General features: G+C 29.3%; 1 long non-coding RNA gene across 1 annotated transcript; it reads right to left on the minus strand.

Annotated features, from left to right (window-relative positions):
- Nucleotides 1-9,172: 9,172 nt before the first annotated feature.
- Nucleotides 9,173-11,453, minus strand: LOC143051935 (uncharacterized). The gene is made up of 3 exons (XR_012970957.1): nt 11,126-11,453; nt 9,865-10,193; nt 9,173-9,519 (listed from the first exon to the last, which is right to left on the minus strand). It is a non-coding gene; the product is annotated as an uncharacterized LOC143051935 (long non-coding RNA).
- Between the last annotated feature and the right edge of the window lie 8,040 nt (nt 11,454-19,493).

Raw genomic sequence — 19,493 nt, forward strand, 5'->3', positions numbered from 1 at the left:
ATGTTAGTAATGATTGCTCACATGAGCGTTTTATAGAAAAAATAGTCTACATGGGCATTTTATCAAAAAAAATAGTCTTTAATATACATCATACAATGGGTTTCAGTAAAATATGCATTCTCCTTTTTTCTCATTCTTCAAGTCCATGTCAAAATATACGTATAAATAACTAACAGTTCAATTTCCATCTTTTATCGTAGATTTTATTCTTATCATGCCGAGTTTCTCATTTAAACAACCGACTGGAGGAAAGAAGTTGCTTGCATATAATTTGCAGAACTGTTTATTTTGCATTCTAGTATTTTATGATAGATGAACAGATTAATCACCATTGCTACTAATTATTCTTTTATATACAAAAGAAGGTCTGAATATTAATCATTAAAGCCTAACAGTTAACTTGATGCAAGCACTGATCATTTTCATGAAATTTCATAACAAAATCATTGTTCATCATAAAAATCATTACGGAAAGGCATGTGACAATAACCGGAAGCAGTCAATATTTTTTTCATATCAGCCAGCTAAGCACCGTTTCGAAAAAAACAAAATTCACGTAAAATTAATGCTGTTATCATAATGTAAAAAATATATATCTTTATTGCAAAATTACACCCTTAAGGGTCAAGTAATACACACAAACAATGATACAATTAAATACAATACATTGCAATACAATACAATACGATACAATAAAATAGAAAGAGTTCAATTTATAAATTTATGTAAGAAAAAAACACAATCACAAACTTATCTGACATGAATCTGATCCCCTCAGTTCTAAAGACTGCTGAATGAAGACTCAAATATGACAAACAAGTTCAATGGTGGGGTTTAAAATATGTTATAATTTATTAAATTCATCAAGATGTTGAAATGATGTTACATTGATCTTTTAGATTAAATTGAGAGAAAAAAATTATCGAAATGTTTTGTTAATGTTATAATAAAAAAAGAAATGAAATTCGTCATCTACGACTCCACATTTTTTTCATAATCTTTGTGCTCTAGGAATGTTTCTGTTTCTACCCAGTTCAATGCCTAGGGAATGATCACTTAGTCTAAATTTTCAAAAATCGACCATATTCTATAGGTAATTATATTGACAGTAAAAACAGACCTGTTATTGGTTTAATAATATTTTTTCTACATTTGCCTTTAAATTTTATACCTTTTTTGATAATTTTAGAAATCGACCATATTCTATAGGTAATTATATTGACAGTAAAAACAGACCTGTCACTGGTTTAATAATATTTCTTCTACATTTGCCTACTAATTTGATAATTTTTTGATTATTTTAGAAATCGATCATATTCTATAGAGAATTATATTGACAGTAAAAACAGACCTGTCATTGGTTTAATAATATTTTTTCTACATTTGTCTAAAATTTGATAATTATTTTGATAATTTTAGAAATCAACCATATTCTATAGATAATTATATTGACAGTAAAAACAGACCTGTCATTGGTTTAATAATATTTTTTCTACATTCGCCTATAAATTTGATATTTTTAGAAATCGACTATATTATATAGAGAATATTATTGACAGTAAAAACAGACCTGTCATTGGTTTAATAATATTTTTTCTACATTTGCCTACTAATTTGATAATTTTTTGATTATTTTAGAAGTCGACCATATTCTATAGAGAAATAAATTGACAGTAAAAACAGACCTGTCATTGGTTAAATAATATTTTTTCTACATTTGCCTATAAATTTTGTAACTTTTTTAATAATTTTAGAAATCGACCATGTTCTATAAAGAATTATATTGACAGTAAAAACAAACCTGTCATTGGTTTTATAATATTTTTTCTACTTTTGCCTGTAAATTTGATATTTTTTTATTAATTTTAGAAATCGACCATATTCAATAGATGATTATTTTGACCGTAAAAACAGACCTGTCATTGGAGAATAATATTTTTTCTACCTTTCCCTAAAATTTTATATTTTTGTTGATAATTTTAGAAATCGACCATATTCTATAGATAATTATATTGACAGTAAAAACAGACCTGTCATTGGTTTAATATTGTTTTTTCTACACTTGCCTAAAATTTAATATTTTTTTGGATAATTTTAGAAATCGACCATATTCTATAGATAGTTATATTGACAGTAAAAACAGACCTGTAATTTGTTTAAAAATATTTTTTCTACATTTGCGTACTAATTTGATAATTTTCTGATTATTTTAGAAATCGATCATATTCTATAGAGAATTATATTGACAGTAAAAACAGACCTGTCATTGGTTTAATAATATTTTTTCACATTTGTCTAAAATTTGATAATTTTTTTGATAATTTTAGAAATCAACCATATTCTATAGATAATTATATTGACAGTAAAAACAGACCTGTCATTGGTTTAATAATATTTTTTCTACATTCGCTTATAAATTTGATCATTTTAGAAATCGACTATATTATATAGAGAATTATATTGACAGTAAAAACAGACCTGTCATTGGTTTAATAATATTTTTTCTACATTCACCTATAAATTTGATAATTTTAGAAATCGACTATATTATATAGAGAATTATATTGACAGTAAAAACTGACCTGTCATTGGTTTAATAATATGTTTTCTACATCTGCCAATAAATTTGATATTTTTTTGGATAATTTTAGAAATCGATCATATTCTATAGATAATTATATTGACAGTAAAAACAGACCTGTAATTAGTTTAAAAATATTTTTTCTACATTTGCCTATAAATTTGATAACTTTTTTGATACTTTAAGAAATCGACCATATTCTATAGTGAATTAAATTGACAGTAAAACAGACATGTCATTGGTTTAATAATATTTTTTCTATATTTGCCTATAAATTTGATAATTTTAGAAATCGACAATATTCTATAGAGAATTATATTGACAGTAAAAACAGAGCTGTCATTGATTTAATATTATTTTGTCTACATATGCCTAAAATTTGATATTTTTTGGGATAATTTTAGAAATCGACCATATTCTATAGATAATTACATTGACAGTAAAAACAGACCTGTAATTGGTTTAAAAAAAAAATTTCTACATTTGCCTATACATTTGATAACTTTTTCGATAATTTTAGAAATCGACCATATTCTATAGATACTTATATTGACAGTATAAACAGACCTGTAATCGGTTCAATAATATTTTTTCTACATTTGCCTATAAATCTGATAACTTTTTTGATAATTTTAGAAATCGACCATATTCTATAGAGAATTATATTGACAGTAAAATCAGACCTGTCATTGGTTTAATAATATTTTTTCTACATTTGCCTATAGAGTTCACATTTGCCTATAAATTTGATAACTTTTTTGATAATTTTAGAAATCGACCATATTCTATAGAGAATTATATTAACAGTAAAAACAGACCTGTCATTGGTTTAATAATATTTTTTCTACATTTGCCTAAAATTTGATAACTTTTTTGATAATTTTAGAAATCGACCATATTTTATAGAGAATTATATTGACAGTAAAAACAGACCTGTCATTGGTTAAATAATATTTTTTCTACATTTGTCTAAAATTTGATAATTATTTTGATAATTTTAGAAATCAACCATATTCTATAGATAATTATATTGACAGTAAAAACAGACCTGTCATTGGTTTAATAATATTTTTTCTACATTCGCCTATAAATTTGATATTTTTAGAAATCGACTATATTATATAGAGAATATTATTGACAGTAAAAACAGACCTGTCATTGGTTTAATAATATTTTTTCTACATTCGCCTATAAATTTGATAATTTTAGAAATCGACTATATTATATAGAGAATTATATTGACAGTAAAAACAGACCTGTCATTGGTTTAATAATGTTTTTTCTACATTTGCCTACTAATTTGATAATTTTTTGATTATTTTAGAAGTCGACCATATTCTATAGAGAAATATATTGACAGTAAAAACACACCTGTCATTGGTTAAATAATATTTTTTCTACATTTGCCTATAAATTTTGTAACTTTTTTAATAATTTTAGAAATCGACCATGTTCTATAAAGAATTATATTGACAGTTAAAACAAACCTGTCATTGGTTTTATAATATTTTTTCTACTTTTGCCTGTAAATTTGATATTTTTTTATTAATTTTAGAAATCGACCATATTCAATAGATGATTATTTTGACCGTAAAAACAGACCTGTCATTGGAGAATAATATTTTTTCTACATTTGCCTAAAATTTTATATTTTTGTTGATAATTTTAGAAATCGACCATATTCTATAGATAATTATATTGACAGTAAAAACAGACCTGTCATTGGTTTAATATTGTTTTTTCTACACTTCCCTAAAATTTAATATTTTTTAGATAATTTTAGAAATCGACCATATTCTATAGATAGTTATATTGACAGTAAAAACAGACCTGTAATTTGTTTAAAAATATTTTTTCTACATTTGCGTACTAATTTGATAATTTTCTGATTATTTTAGAAATCGATCATATTCTATAGAGAATTATATTGACAGTAAAAACAGACCTGTCATTGGTTTAATAATATTTTTTCACATTTGTCTAAAATTTGATAATTTTTTTGATAATTTTAGAAATCAACCATATTCTATAGATAATTATATTGACAGTAAAGACAGACCTGTCATTGGTTTAATAATATTTTTTTCTACATTCGCCTATAAATTTGATAATTTTAGAAATCGACTATATTATATAGAGAATTATATTGACAGTAAAAACAGACCTGTCATTGGTTTAATAATATTTTTTCTACATTCGCCTATAAATTTGATAATTTTAGAAATCGACTATATTATATAGAGAATTATATTGACATTAAAAACAGACCTGTCATTGGTTTAATAATATGTTTTCTACATCTGCCAATAAATTTGATATTTTTTTGGATAATTTTAGAAATCGATCATATTCTATAGATAATTATATTGACAGTAAAAACAGACCTGTAATTAGTTTAAAAATATTTTTTCTACATTTGCCTATAAATTTGATAACTTTTTTGATACTTTAAGAAATCGACCATATTCTATAGAGAATTAAATTGACAGTAAAACAGACATGTCATTGGTTTAATAATATTTTTTCTATATTTGCCTATAAATTTGATAATTTTAGAAATCGACAATATTCTATAGAGAATTATATTGACAGTTAAAACAGAGCTGTCATTGATTTAATATTATTTTTTCTACATATGCCTAAAATTTGATATTTTTTGGGATAATTTTAGAAATCGACCATATTCTATAGATAATTATATTGACAGTAAAAACAGACCTGTAATTGGTTTAAAAAAAAATTTCTACATTTGCCTATACATTTGATAACTTTTTCGATAATTTTAGAAATCGACCATATTCTATAGATAATTATACTGACAGTAAAAACAGACCTGTAATCGGTTCAATAATATTTTTTCTACATTTGCCTATAAATCTGATAACTTTTTTGATAATTTTAGAAATCGACCATATTCTATAGAGAATTATATTGACAGTAAAATCAGACCTGTCATTGGTTTAATAATATTTTTTCTACATTTGCCTATAGATTTCACATTTGCCTATAAATTTGATAACTTTTTTGATAATTTTAGAAATGGACCATATTCTATAGAGAATTATATTGACAGTAAAAGCAGACCTGTCATTGGTTTAATAATATTTTTTCTACATTTGCCTAAAATTTGATATCTTTTTTGATAATTTTAGAAATCGACCATATTCTATAGAGAATTATATTGACAGTAAAAACAGACCTGTCATTGGTTAAATAATATTTTTTCTACATTTGTCTAAAATTTGATAATTTTAGAAATCAACCATATTCTATAGATAGTTATATTGACAGTAAAAACAGACCTGTCATTGGTTTAATAATATTTTTTCTACACTTCCCTAAAATTTAATATTTTTTAGATAATTTTAGAAATCGACCATATTCTATAGATAATTATATTGACAGTAAAAACAGACCTGTCATTGGTTTAATATTGTTTTTTCTACACTTCCCTAAAATTTAATATTTTTTAGATAATTTTAGAAATCGACCATATTCTATAGATAGTTATATTGACAGTAAAAACAGACCTGTAATTTGTTTAAAAATATTTTTTCTACATTTGCGTACTAATTTGATAATTTTCTGATTATTTTAGAAATCGATCATATTCTATAGAGAATTATATTGACAGTAAAAACAGACCTGTCATTGGTTTAATAATATTTTTTCACATTTGTCTAAAATTTGATAATTTTTTTGATAATTTTAGAAATCAACCATATTCTATAGATAATTATATTGACAGTAAAAACAGACCTGTCATTGGTTTAATAATATTTTTTCTACATTCGCCTATAAATTTGATAAATTTAGAAATCGACTATATTATATAGAGAATTATATTGACAGTAAAAACAGACCTGTCATTGGTTTAATAATATTTTTTCTACATTCGCCTATAAATTTGATAATTTTAGAAATCGACTATATTATATAGAGAATTATATTGACATTAAAAACAGACCTGTCATTGGTTTAATAATATGTTTTGTACATCTGCCAATAAATTTGATATTTTTTTGGATAATTTTAGAAATCGATCATATTTCTATAGATAATTATATTGACAGTAAAAACAGACCTGTAATTAGTTGAAAAATATTTTTTCTACATTTGCCTATAAATTTGATAACTTTTTTGATACTTTAAGAAATCGACCATATTCTATAGAGAATTAAATTGACAGTAAAACAGACATGTCATTGGTTTAATAATATTTTTTCTATATTTGCCTATAAATTTGATAATTTTAGAAATCGACAATATTCCATAGAGAATTATATTGACAGTAAAAACAGAGCTGTCATTGATTTAATATTATTTTTTCTACATATGCCTAAAATTTGATATTTTTTGGGATAATTTTAGAAATCGACCATATTCTATAGATAATTATATTGACAGTAAAAACAGACCTGTAATTGGTTTAAAAAAAAATTTCTACATTTGCCTATACATTTGATAACTTTTTCGATAATTTTAGAAATCGACCATATTCTATAGATAATTATATTGACAGTAAAAACAGACCTGTAATCGGTTCAATAATATTTTTTCTACATTTGCCTATAAATCTGATAACTTTTTTGATAATTTTAGAAATCGACCATATTCTATAGAGAATTATATTGACAGTAAAATCAGACCTGTCATTGGTTTAATAATATTTTTTCTACATTTGCCTATAGATTTCACATTTGCCTATAAATTTGATAACTTTTTTGATAATTTTAGAAATCGACCATATTCTATAGAGAATTATATTGACAGTAAAAGCAGACCTGTCATTGGTTTAATAATATTTTTTCTACATTTGCCTAAAATTTGATATCTTTTTTGATAATTTTAGAAATCGACCATATTCTATAGAGAATTATATTGACAGTAAAAACAGACCTGTCATTAGTTAAATAATATTTTTTCTACATTTGTCTAAAATTTTATAATTTTTTTGATAATTTTAGAAATCAACCATATTCTATAGATAGTTATATTGACAGTAAAAACAGACCTGTCATTGGTTTAAACGCGTTCTATTTGAAAAAGAGAAAATCTATTTTATTCTCTTTTTAGTGTGGTTTCAAATTCGGTAAACAAAAAGATTGTCAACGTTTATTGTAAAAAAACATCTTTATTTGAAGAAGCGAGGCGATTCAGGTGCTAAAAATTAGTGAAAATTTATCCAGAATTACACCTGATGTTAACTTTATATTCATGCAGCAACAAAGAATGATGAAACTCATTGAAATTTTTCCTCATCTATTATCATAATGAATTTAAAAAAAATGAAAATGGGGAAATATCCCCGGAATAAAATGACCTTTAGACTGGGGAAATATCCCCAGAAAAAAGACCTTCAGACTGGGGAAATATCCCCACTTTTCTTCAAATATAATTATAAGTTTGAGAAGTATGTGTAAGTAACTGTAATTAACATCATGAATAAAGTGGGGAAATATCCCCAAATTAAATATGACTTTCAATATGGTGATAAAAGAATACGAAATGGGGAAATTTCCCCATTAAATTACAAGTAGTGGGAAAACATCCATACAGGAAGATAACACATACGTGAACACTTAACAATATTGGGGAAATTTCCCCACATGAAAATAATCTTTAAAACAAGCTGTGTAATTGGTCATTTTCTATGTCGAAGAAATAAAAAATATACATGGAATGGGGAAATGTCCCCATTATGTGTATTTATCCATTTCTACAGCATTTTGCAAAGATTTACTTTACGTCTAAAAATGTCAATCTTGAATATAAAAATGACGAACATTTATCAGGTGAAGCATGGAAAAGCAGTGTGATTCTCAATGCACTTTTCGACTGATTTTTTTATATATTGCAAACAAGTCAAGCTAATGAAAATACTGCTTTAAATTCTTTTTGCAAAGTTAGATAGCGGGCCTTAGATTTGAAGGTCATAATTAACACTAACTAATGTACATGTGCAAGACTTTAAATGACTTTGAAACATTCAAATACGAAATAAAAGATGAATCTTGGTGATTCGCACTGTCCAGTGGGAAATAAATATGCATATTCAGGACAAGAACAAGTTAATGTAACATGAAAAATAACTTTACTTTTCACTTGAACCACACGCAGAGTCGGATTTTCAACAAGCCAATTCATAAAGGAGGAGTAAAAGATACCAGAGGGACATTCAAACTCATAAATCGAAAGTAAACTAACGCCATGGCTACAAAAGAAAAGACAAACAATAGTGAGGAAGAAACGTCAAAGAAATTAAAATCTACAAGCAACACGCATCCCACCAAAAGCTTGGGGTGATCTCGGCAACTCCGAAAGGGAAGAAAATACTGCTTCACATGTGACAACCGTCACGTTGTTCATAAGATAACAGTCCACCGAAACGGACATAGCATTATCACTTCGAGCCAATCAATCCTTTGATTAAACTCCTTCATGCTGCGTGCTAAGCGGAGAAGCAACAAATACAAATTCTAAAGTCTCCGTTTTCATCCAGCTGGGTTCCAAACTACGACCTCTCGCACTCGGGGTGATCACGCTACCACGTATTCGTGTATCCATCAAATTAAAGGAAAGTAAACGAGATAGAAATCAATGTTTTTTCAAGAGAAAACATAATTACAAACTGTTTAATGTCAGTACAGCACAAGTAGAAAATTTAAACTCTTGAAAATTACATATTAAAGCATGCACATTATTTTGAATAAAACATAATTGTACTGTTGCTGTTGAATCCATATGTTGTTCAACTGCTAGGTAAAATAGCCACAACAAATATGATACCTCATGTATATAACAAATCAAATCAAAAAAGAAAATGAGTTCTATTAGTTCCTGTATTATAGAATAAAATATCTGTTTCTTTTGACATATATAGCCATATACATATGAGCTATATATGGTGCGTCTAGTTGTCATGTTCTTCGTATTTCCTGAAAATACATAAAAAAACAACGATTGATTTCGACCTTAAATGTTGTTAGTTGATGATTAAAGAAAAACAAATAAATATTATAAAGTAGTCAATTACCGATTTCGAGTTGAGTTTGCTAATAAAACGTCCAGATGTTTTGCTCAAATGAAAAATATTTAATTTGAAAAGAAGATAAATATTTAGTTTTCTCAGTGATATTAGCAAGCAAAGACAACGCGTTTGACATTTGATCCGTGAAGAGACATTTCCAGTCATTAATTCCACTTTCAATTTTTTTCGATAAATATTTTGTCAAAAACTGGCGTGGATACTTTTGGTACACCCTTTGGCAATTCTACTTCACCTTTATCGTTAAACATGAACATTCCACTTGTTGAAATCTTCCAAGGCCCCGCATGATTGGATTTGTAACACAGTTTAATCTTATTAGATACTTCATCCATTGTAAATCTATAATGTAATGGCTTGATATGTTTCCGTACATCAGCAATAAATGGTTGAAGCCAGTTCCTAATATCGTATTGCCAAATTAAGTTGCTTGGATTTGGTAAGAGATCCAAAAGCTCAGGGATTTTTTCTGCGTCATTTCGACGGAGGGAATCTACTATTTTGCTGAAAACCGGCGTCAATATCCTCATGTGTGTGTCCAACATACAGAAAAGAAAGGTGAACCTGCAAAAAAAAATATTTTCATAAAAAATTCTATCAAATTTTATATTGATTTATATTTTAAAACTGTCCGCATTACGATTCTTGTATGTGCATTCTTTTGCTAATTGTTTTGACATTTCTCTGAAGCAATATTGCGACAGTCATGATAGTGGATGTATGTGGAGTATTTATATATTACACTTGATACATTATTTCAGGGACGGTGTTCCATATCATGATTCAGTTAGTCTAAAAATACGACGGGTGTCCCTCGAAGAGCTGTTAACCGAGTTTTCCGGTGGTATTGGAGTTACTTTATATTTTTATGTAATGGTTTGTCTTAGTTGTTTTACTGTTGAATATTGAGATGATTTATTTTAATCGACTTTTCATTATGATTCTCCGTCGGTATATTTTCTCGCTTTATTATATCTTATTCTTCATGTTCATTTGGATACAGTTATTCATGTTAATACATAATGATACGACCCTTATAAAAATGGTAGGAGGAATCACCGATCAATTCAGTAGGAACAAGAATGTGTCCTCAGTACACGAATGCCCCACTCGCACTTTCATTTTCTATGTTCAGTGGACCGTGACATTGGGATAAAAACTCTAATTTGGCATTAAAATTTGAAAGATTATATCATAGGGAACATGTGTACTAAGTTTGAAGTTGATTGGACTTCAACTTCATCAAAAACTACCTTGACCAAAAACTTTAACCTGAAGCGGGACAGACGGACGAACGGACGGACGGACGAACGGACAGACGAACGGACGAACGGACGCACAGACCAGAAAACATAATGCCCCTCTACTATCGTAGGTGGGGCATAAAAATACGTGTGTCCATTGTCATGATTGTATTCCCTGAATTTTTTTAGATAGGAATTCTATTATCTAACAGTAGTATGATTACTGTGGGCTATAAGATATCAAATGTCTACCTCTTGAAATACTTTCATGTGCACCAGTAACTCGCAAAACGATAAAACATATTTATTTTTGTTTTCCCGCCAGCAGTTGTCCGCTTGAATATACAATACTGGAGGCAACGTTCCACCCTGCAAAAATTATAATTCAAACCTTAAACATGTTATTTTATTTATCTTGCTCATTCATTACTTGATGTGTCAAAACAGGAGTTTGTTGTCCACTAAATAGCTGTAGCTGACTAAAATAATTGCAGGTATATAATACTGCCTTAGCAAGTACAGTATGTCCAATGAACATACACACCAATATGTGTTATTCCTCCCTACCGTGTTGCTTTTAGTTGTTTTGTCATCGTAGTTGTAATGTTTTCCCCCTTCTTGATGGGGTATGGTATATGCTATATTTGTAACATAACCGAATTAAACTTCGATATTAATTATGAAAAGACAAAATATTGGTTGAAATCCATGTTGCTTTTTGTATATCAAGATACATTGTATTAAGAATGTCCCAGACACCCGCAGAAGTCGACTTAAACACATACGTATGCATGTAAACACATATAAATTTTTCATAGATTTTATATTCAATTATAATGCAAAATATTCTATAAGAATACTAAACCACCGAGGCTGTACCATTTTAGTAGGCTTGACTTCTAACAGATAACCAAAAAAAAAATGATATTTCTTTTTTTATGTCTCTTCATGATTAACCATGAACTTAATATGTAGTTCATCCTTAAAGTGGAAAAGTAAAGATAATCGGTTTAATAGATATTACTATCTAGTAATAGCATAATTTAGTCAGTCATAATGTGAATCTTTTCAGTCAATATAATTATGTATGCACAAAACTGATAATCTGTGTATCGCACTATTTCGGATCATTTCTACTGAGGGCTATTTGAAATTTTCTAGTTTGAATTGTTCTATATTTGCATTGTTGTTTTGTAATATTTATAGCTGATTATGGACATTGATTTTACTCATTGTTGAAGGCTGTGTGGTGATCTATAATTGTAATTTTTGGTGGCATTGATCTCTTGTCACATTCCAGCACTCTGCAATGGTGGTTTCTATAAATTTATCATTTATGATTATGAAATACATGCTTTTCTATTTCAAATAAATCAATACAAGTAAAGGCAAAGGCAGAGATAATCGTGTGTAAAATAGCAGAACAAATGTGTCGTCAAATAAAATAATCATTGTAAATGACATTAAAACAATGACATGATTAAACAATTCCTAAATAATTAAATTAACCTATACTGAGCCAAAAAAGTTTAGCAACACTTTTTTTTACAATTTTTTTTGGTTGTTTCTGGATTTTTTTTTAATAAACACCATTGATATAATCCTTAGTATTACCTGTATTTTTAAGCAGTCGAACTTTTTTCCAGGTGATTGATTTTGCGCCATTTTAGCTTTGCGCGTGTAATTGATGTTTTACCTTCTGCACCTGTACTCTTAAGACGAAATTTAATTTGTTTTTGCACTAACGTTCAGAAACACACCATTGGTAAGAAAAACACATAAACGTTTGAAAAAATTGCATGGGGCGTCAACCAGGCCTCTCCGAAAATGACCGTCAGATGGCTCTTGGAATGGTTGATGCTTGCATGAGTGTTACTGACGTAGTGGATCGATTTAATTTGCATAAGTCAACAGTTTATAGACTAAAAAACAGTTATCAACAAATTGCAACAGCACTGGATAGGTCAATATGTCGTAGACCAAAAACAACCATCGTCAAGGGAGGAGCGCTACATTCGCTTTACGTCAACACGGGACAAGTTTTTTGTGGCCACAACAGTAGTGCATTGACTAAGGGCAGCTGCTGGTGTGCCTGCAAATACTTAAGTGATGCCATGAAAGCATGGTCGAGAAATTGATTTTGAATAACACAATACTCAATTCCGCTTTTTGACCCTCTCGCGCTCCATACAAAAAATATTCTAATGAATATGCGTGTTAAACATACATTTTGCTTCTCACATGTCATAATTCATAAAAACAAATATGTAACCCATAAAAAAACGACAACCACTGAATTACAGGCTCCTGACATGGAACAGGCACATACATACATAATGGGTGGGGGGGGGGGGGGGGTAATCATGTTCGCGGGATCATAATCCTCCCCTAACCTGGGACAGTGGTACAACGGTACAACATGAGAATGTATTTTGTGACTTTTCAAAAGTAATCCGTTTTTTCTTCTTTATCCTGTTCACTAGCCCAAATATATTTATTTTATTTTATTAAAGAAAACCGATATGCAATGACTTTGTAAACTATGCTCAACAGCAAAATAAACTGACCATCGCCATTTTTTTTAGTACATGTCTTAGGCAGCAACCATTTCATTTTCGGGGGGGGGGGGGGGCAAACAATTGATTTTCCCATAAAACGACAAGACAAGACAAACTATTTTATTTTCTCAGTCATAAACGTGTAAAATAGTACTGTAGCCTTTTTTCTCTCTCGAGCCTTTGAATGTTGATTTTAAGAACGAAACCGTTTTAAAGAAAATTGTAGTATGTTTTAGTAAAAAAAAATATAGGTTGCTGTTGCTTTTTTTTAACGCAATTTGTACTTAATAAAAGTATCTCCCATGCCTATCAATTATGAAATAAAAAAAGTATCACGCAAAAAGTAGAAAATTCTTTTGAGGCCTATTAGGTCTGAGTAAACTATGTTAATTTTCCTTTTATGACAATGCAGAGTGAACGAAGCATCTAGTAATAAAACATATCGGCTGCACACATCGATCAATTAGATTAATCATAGTTTTAATTTTGAATACCTGTCCATATTATCTTTATCTTCATAAAATGTCTGTGCCAAAAAAAAAAAAATCGTTTTATAACCCCAGCTTCATAGTGCGTGATTTATGATAACTTGCCGCTGGGTGCGTAAATATTAACACCGATGTGAAGTGCCTACTTCTTAAAGCTTTTATATAAACAAAATAATTAATGTATTTGTACATTTTGATTGGAATAGGTATATTAATATTTCTATCTGTTATTAATGGATTAACCACGATTATTGAGGGAAATCCTCTCGTTGTGAAAGTAGTTAATTACTATCATGCGTGTTAAGGAATTTTTGATTCTCGGACTATCATTTTTTTCGACATTCACTTTTTACCTCAATATGAACAATTTTGTTTTTAAATCCTGTTATTTTCAATGGGAACCTACAATAATTATTTAAAAAGTTCTTGCCGCCTCCACCTCCACAAAAAATGAATGGTCAATGTCTAATATAAAATCATTAATAAAATGATATCATAAGACATGCTTTAAGTTTACTCGGGGGTGGAGAGGGGGCACTTACTATCCAATGAGTGACAGGAATGGGCCGCTGGAATAGGTTAAAATTTCTTGCTACATGATATATAATAGTTGATAAATTCAAATATCAATTATGGGTTCATATTATCACTTGCTTGGTAATATCAGAAGTATCTGAAACAAATCAGATGCCAGTATTTATTTTTAATGCGGTTAATTTGACCACAGTCGACTTGTAAATGCATTAGCTATTTGTCAAACTAATTAATCTCTATTATTCTAATGTAGTATTTCCACTGATGCTAGTCATAGATGCTATAAATCCGATTATTTTGACATTTGCACCTAATTACCATATTCAAAGGTTTGTATACATGAAACACTATACCATTGATCAGTGGCAGATCCAGAATTTTTCACAAGCCGGGGCCCACTGACTGCCTAAGAGGGGGCCCGCTCCGGTCCTGCTTCAGTAATTCCCTATATCATAATCAACCAAATTTAGCATCAGTAGTCAGAGCTCATGTTTTGTCTGTTATTGTGTATATATAAGCCGACCCTAAACAAAATTTACTTACTTAGTACTTACTTTTCTTAATCTTACGTATACATGTATGGGTTATATTTAGTTTTTAAAGATCATTAAAACCGAATATTTTTTTTTGTTTCGATTTGTTTTGTTGTAATAATTCACTACGTCAATTGATAAAAAGCATCAATATAAATACAAACATGTTTAACCCCGCCGCATTTTTGCGCCTGTCCCAAGTCAGGAGCCTCTGGCCTTTGTTAGTCTTGTATTATTTTAATTTTAGTTTCTTGTGTACAATTTGGAAATTAGTATGGCGTTCATTATCACTGAACTAGCATATATTTGTTTAGGGGTCAGCTGAAGGACGCCTCCGGGTGCGGTAATTTCTCGCTACATTGAAGACCTGTTGGTGACCTTCTGCTGTTGTTTTTTTATTTGGTCGGGTTGTTGTCTCTTTGACACATTCCCCATTTCCATTCTCAATTTTATTTCACATATTTAGACGTTATAATAACCCCTATCTAATAATTTCACTTTGACATAAGTTACATCGTTTATTGATTTGTTATGGCCACTTATATTTCTTATTTGCCGTATTGCTTCACCTATAATAAATCCTCGGAATACATGCTGTGATTGACAGCTACTTTTGTATTTCTGTGTGTATAGATATAATAATTAGTTTCTTTAAAATGTATTTCAAGGTCAAGAATGCCAGGTGTTGTAAATTATCAATTTTTACAGCGGATGAGGGCATTCCGGTGTATTGCTATCGCCTAGATTTCCATTACGTAATATTCGTTTTGGTTTTTTGAACCGATCTATAAACATGATGAAGACATCATCAAGTGCAAACTTTTATTCCTTATCGCTTGTTAAAAATCCATTTCTTCAATGAATACTCATCACATACTTTTTTTTAAAAAGATAAATTAATAATATTAAAATGTTTTGTTATACGTATAAACATTTAGTGAAAAATCTTTCAAAATAAATATGCACACACATGCGGTAGAATATCTCAAGAACGTTTGCAATCTTAAGCAACGATAACTCAACCATGCACTAGCACTGCACTATTATTAATATAGAAGAATAGAATGATATACAATGAAAATACATGTAACTGTAATATAGAAGTATTAATATACTATATAACAATAATATACCTGAGTAATTATACGGATTTGTATCACGTATTTCAATATAATAGTCATTACGGTGAGGATGAATTCCCTGTCATTAATTTATCTACGCACGAACTTGTCCAAGAAAAAAATTATATCTGCACATAAAACCTCATTTTCAGGTATAGATATGGGGTTTTTTCTGAGACAAGTGCTTCTCGGACCATTCACAAGAACTTGCGGTCATCCGATTTTCAGTATTTCAGTACTTTGGTTTCATTCTTCGAACAGAACCCTGCATAACTGGATAATTTTGGGTCAAGGGAAAACGTTACGTAGCCCTAAGCAATAAACCATACAGGCCTCATTTCGTAGCATATTATGTTGAAGTAGATTTCATATTATAACTTAAATATTTTAGTTAAATACAATGACGATGATGGCGGCCTAAGGCTCTTCGCGGTTTTATTTTGTATTTGTTTTTGTGCAGTAGTGTTGTGTTCAATTGAAATAACATATATTGTATACTGAGCATGTTTAGTGAGAATATAAAAAAGAAGATGTGGTATGATTACCAATGACACAACTATCCACAAAATACCAAAATGTTTCGAATGCTCATACACATAAGTTGTATATTTTCCGACAATGTACATATATCATATATCTATCACACTCGGGGAGAAAATAGATACATGCGTGGAATGAAAAATGTGCTGGAAATACACGTTTGCAATATTGGAAATTCCTTTGTGGTTTTAAGGAATGGTAATACTTGTTTTACGCACTTGAACGTAACCTTTATTGCTTTTTTTTCATAAAGTGTATATCATATTATGCGTACATTCGCCATGATAACGATTTTAATTTGAAAATAAGTTGAAATAAAATTATACATACCTGTCCCTATTCTGTCTCATCTTCGCTGTCGCTAAATACGGCTCGGATATCATAAGCATTGAAAGAAATAAAAAGAACACATTTTAAATTAGGAAAACCATGGTGGAATTATAAAATCGATGATTATTTCAAAGTACACATCTAGACCGATGTGGGCGTGTCAAATACCGGCTGTTTTCAAGAGAAGGGTCAAATTTTTACTGTGATTGACATGCAGGCTAGGGTGAGAAGTATAAATTAGTGTGAACATATTATTAATTAAACACTCATTGGTAGGATATTCATTATGGCAAGTTGGGACATTGTATTAAACAGTGGTGATTTTTATCTTGTGCTTGGACGTTTCAAATGGGGAAAAATAAAATATATCATACCTGGAGGATTAGGATTTTTTTAAAAGGTACTGTAGCTTAAGTTAACTTAGTCTTGGCTTATGCCAATGCAGAAAAAAACGAGAACGATTTTTTTTTATAATTTCACATTTTTCTAATTTAAAATTACATTTTTCAATACATTTTGTAGTTTTGATTGACAATTATTTTTAGCGTTTGGGCAATCAAAAGCTGACATCCACTATAATGTTATAGCCAAAAGTGATGAAAGTTGCATTAAACACCAACAAGTAATCAATAAATCTTATAATTTCAACAGTTCATTAAAATTCACTTTCAAGAAAGTACATTTTGCTTGGTTTCAGTTATTGTTTTAGAAATGTTAAAGACTTTAAACGTCATTAATGACCGGAAATGGTTCAGTACTGGTCATGTGTTAACGAGAAATTTTATTTTTCTTAATTGACGAATTTAACAGGTTTTCTTTTTTAGATCACCTGGCCCAAAGGGCTAAGTGAGCTTTTCCCATCACTTTGCGTCCGTCGTCCGTCGTCGTTAACTTTTACAAAAATCTTCTCCTCTGAAACTTCTGGGCCAAATTAAACCAAACTTGGCGACAATCATCATTGGGGTATCTAGTTTAAAAAAGTGTCCGGTGACCCGGCCAACCAACCGAGATGGCCACCATGACTAAAAATAGAACATAGGGGTAAAATGCAGTTTTTGGCTTATAACTCAAAAACCAAAGCATTTAGAGCAAAATTAATCTGTTTATCAGGACAAGATCTATCTGCCCTGAAATTTCAGATGAATCGGACAATCCTTTGTTGGGTTGCTGCCCCTGAATTGGTAATTTTAAGGAAATTTTGCTGTTTTTGGTTATTATCTTGAATATTATTATAGATAAAGATAAACTGTAAACAGCAATAATGTTCAGCATAGTAAGATTTACAAATAAGTCAACATGAACGAAATGGTCAATCGACCCCCTAAGGAGTTATTGTCCTTAGTAGTCATTTGTAAATTTTTACTAACATTTTCCACTGAAACTACTAGGCCAAGTTCATTATAGATAGAGATAATTGTAAGCAGCAAGAATGTTCAGTAAAGTAAGATGTACAATCACATTTCCATCACCAAAACACATTTTTGTCATGAATCCATCTGCTTCCTTTGTTTAATATTCACATAGACCGAGGTGAGCGACACAGGCTCTTTAGAGCCTCTAGTTTCATTTTGTTTCAAAATAGTCTACTATAAAAGATACATTAAAAATAATAATGAAGGCAATATATGCATTACCGAAAAGATCAAATCTAGAAGCTTAGTTATAGCACTATATACATGATATATAATAATGACTTTTGTGTTATAGCCAATTATTTTAACATCTAAAATAGATGTAGCAAGAAATGATCAACAATACGCAATTTGCACATAAGTTACACATACTCAAATTATCAGTAACAGGATGAGTTTTACCAATATTTTACGTTTTTAAGGAAATGCGAATGCGAAAGCTATCCACCAGAGTTCAAAGCATTAAATTGGTAGTAAGCTAACTTTTCCTATAATCTTGAAAACTATAATAGCTAGAAAAATTTAAAAGGTGAAACAATTTTTAAGAAAAGGAAGATATTAATTCATTTATGTTGTTGTAAAATTGGCATTGATGCAATTGTACTTTTAACTATATTTGACTACAAATATTTGCCTTGAAATGGGTAGATACGTTTGCCCTTAAAATGTCCGATGTAATTGCGTCCTAGATTTTGGCGTCCTAAATACATGATATACATCAATTCGCAAAGCATATATTTTTTTCTAAATATAACTGAACGCGATCAGGTTCAAGGCTTTATGGTTTTTGTTAATACTAATCTTTATTGCAAAATTACACCTATAAGGGTCAAGCAATACATTTCGTTGACTTATTTGAATATTTCAGGTTTTAGGAGTGGATGGAGAGGTTCAAAGTGTTCAGCTTAAAGATTTCGATACACAGAAATCCTTATTTAAAGACCAGTTCAAAGGGACTTTATTTTCAAGATCAACCTTCTTAAAGGCGTGGAATCATATCCGTGGTAAGACTTTTGTTCATTTGTTAGTCATTGAACATGTAGAAATCAAATGGTAGCTTCCTTAGTAACACAAATAGATAAAAATAAATAGATTAATTTAATT

Source organism: Mytilus galloprovincialis, chromosome 11, assembly GCF_965363235.1.
Source record: "Mytilus galloprovincialis chromosome 11, xbMytGall1.hap1.1, whole genome shotgun sequence".
NCBI lineage: Eukaryota > Metazoa > Mollusca > Bivalvia > Mytilida > Mytilidae > Mytilus > Mytilus galloprovincialis.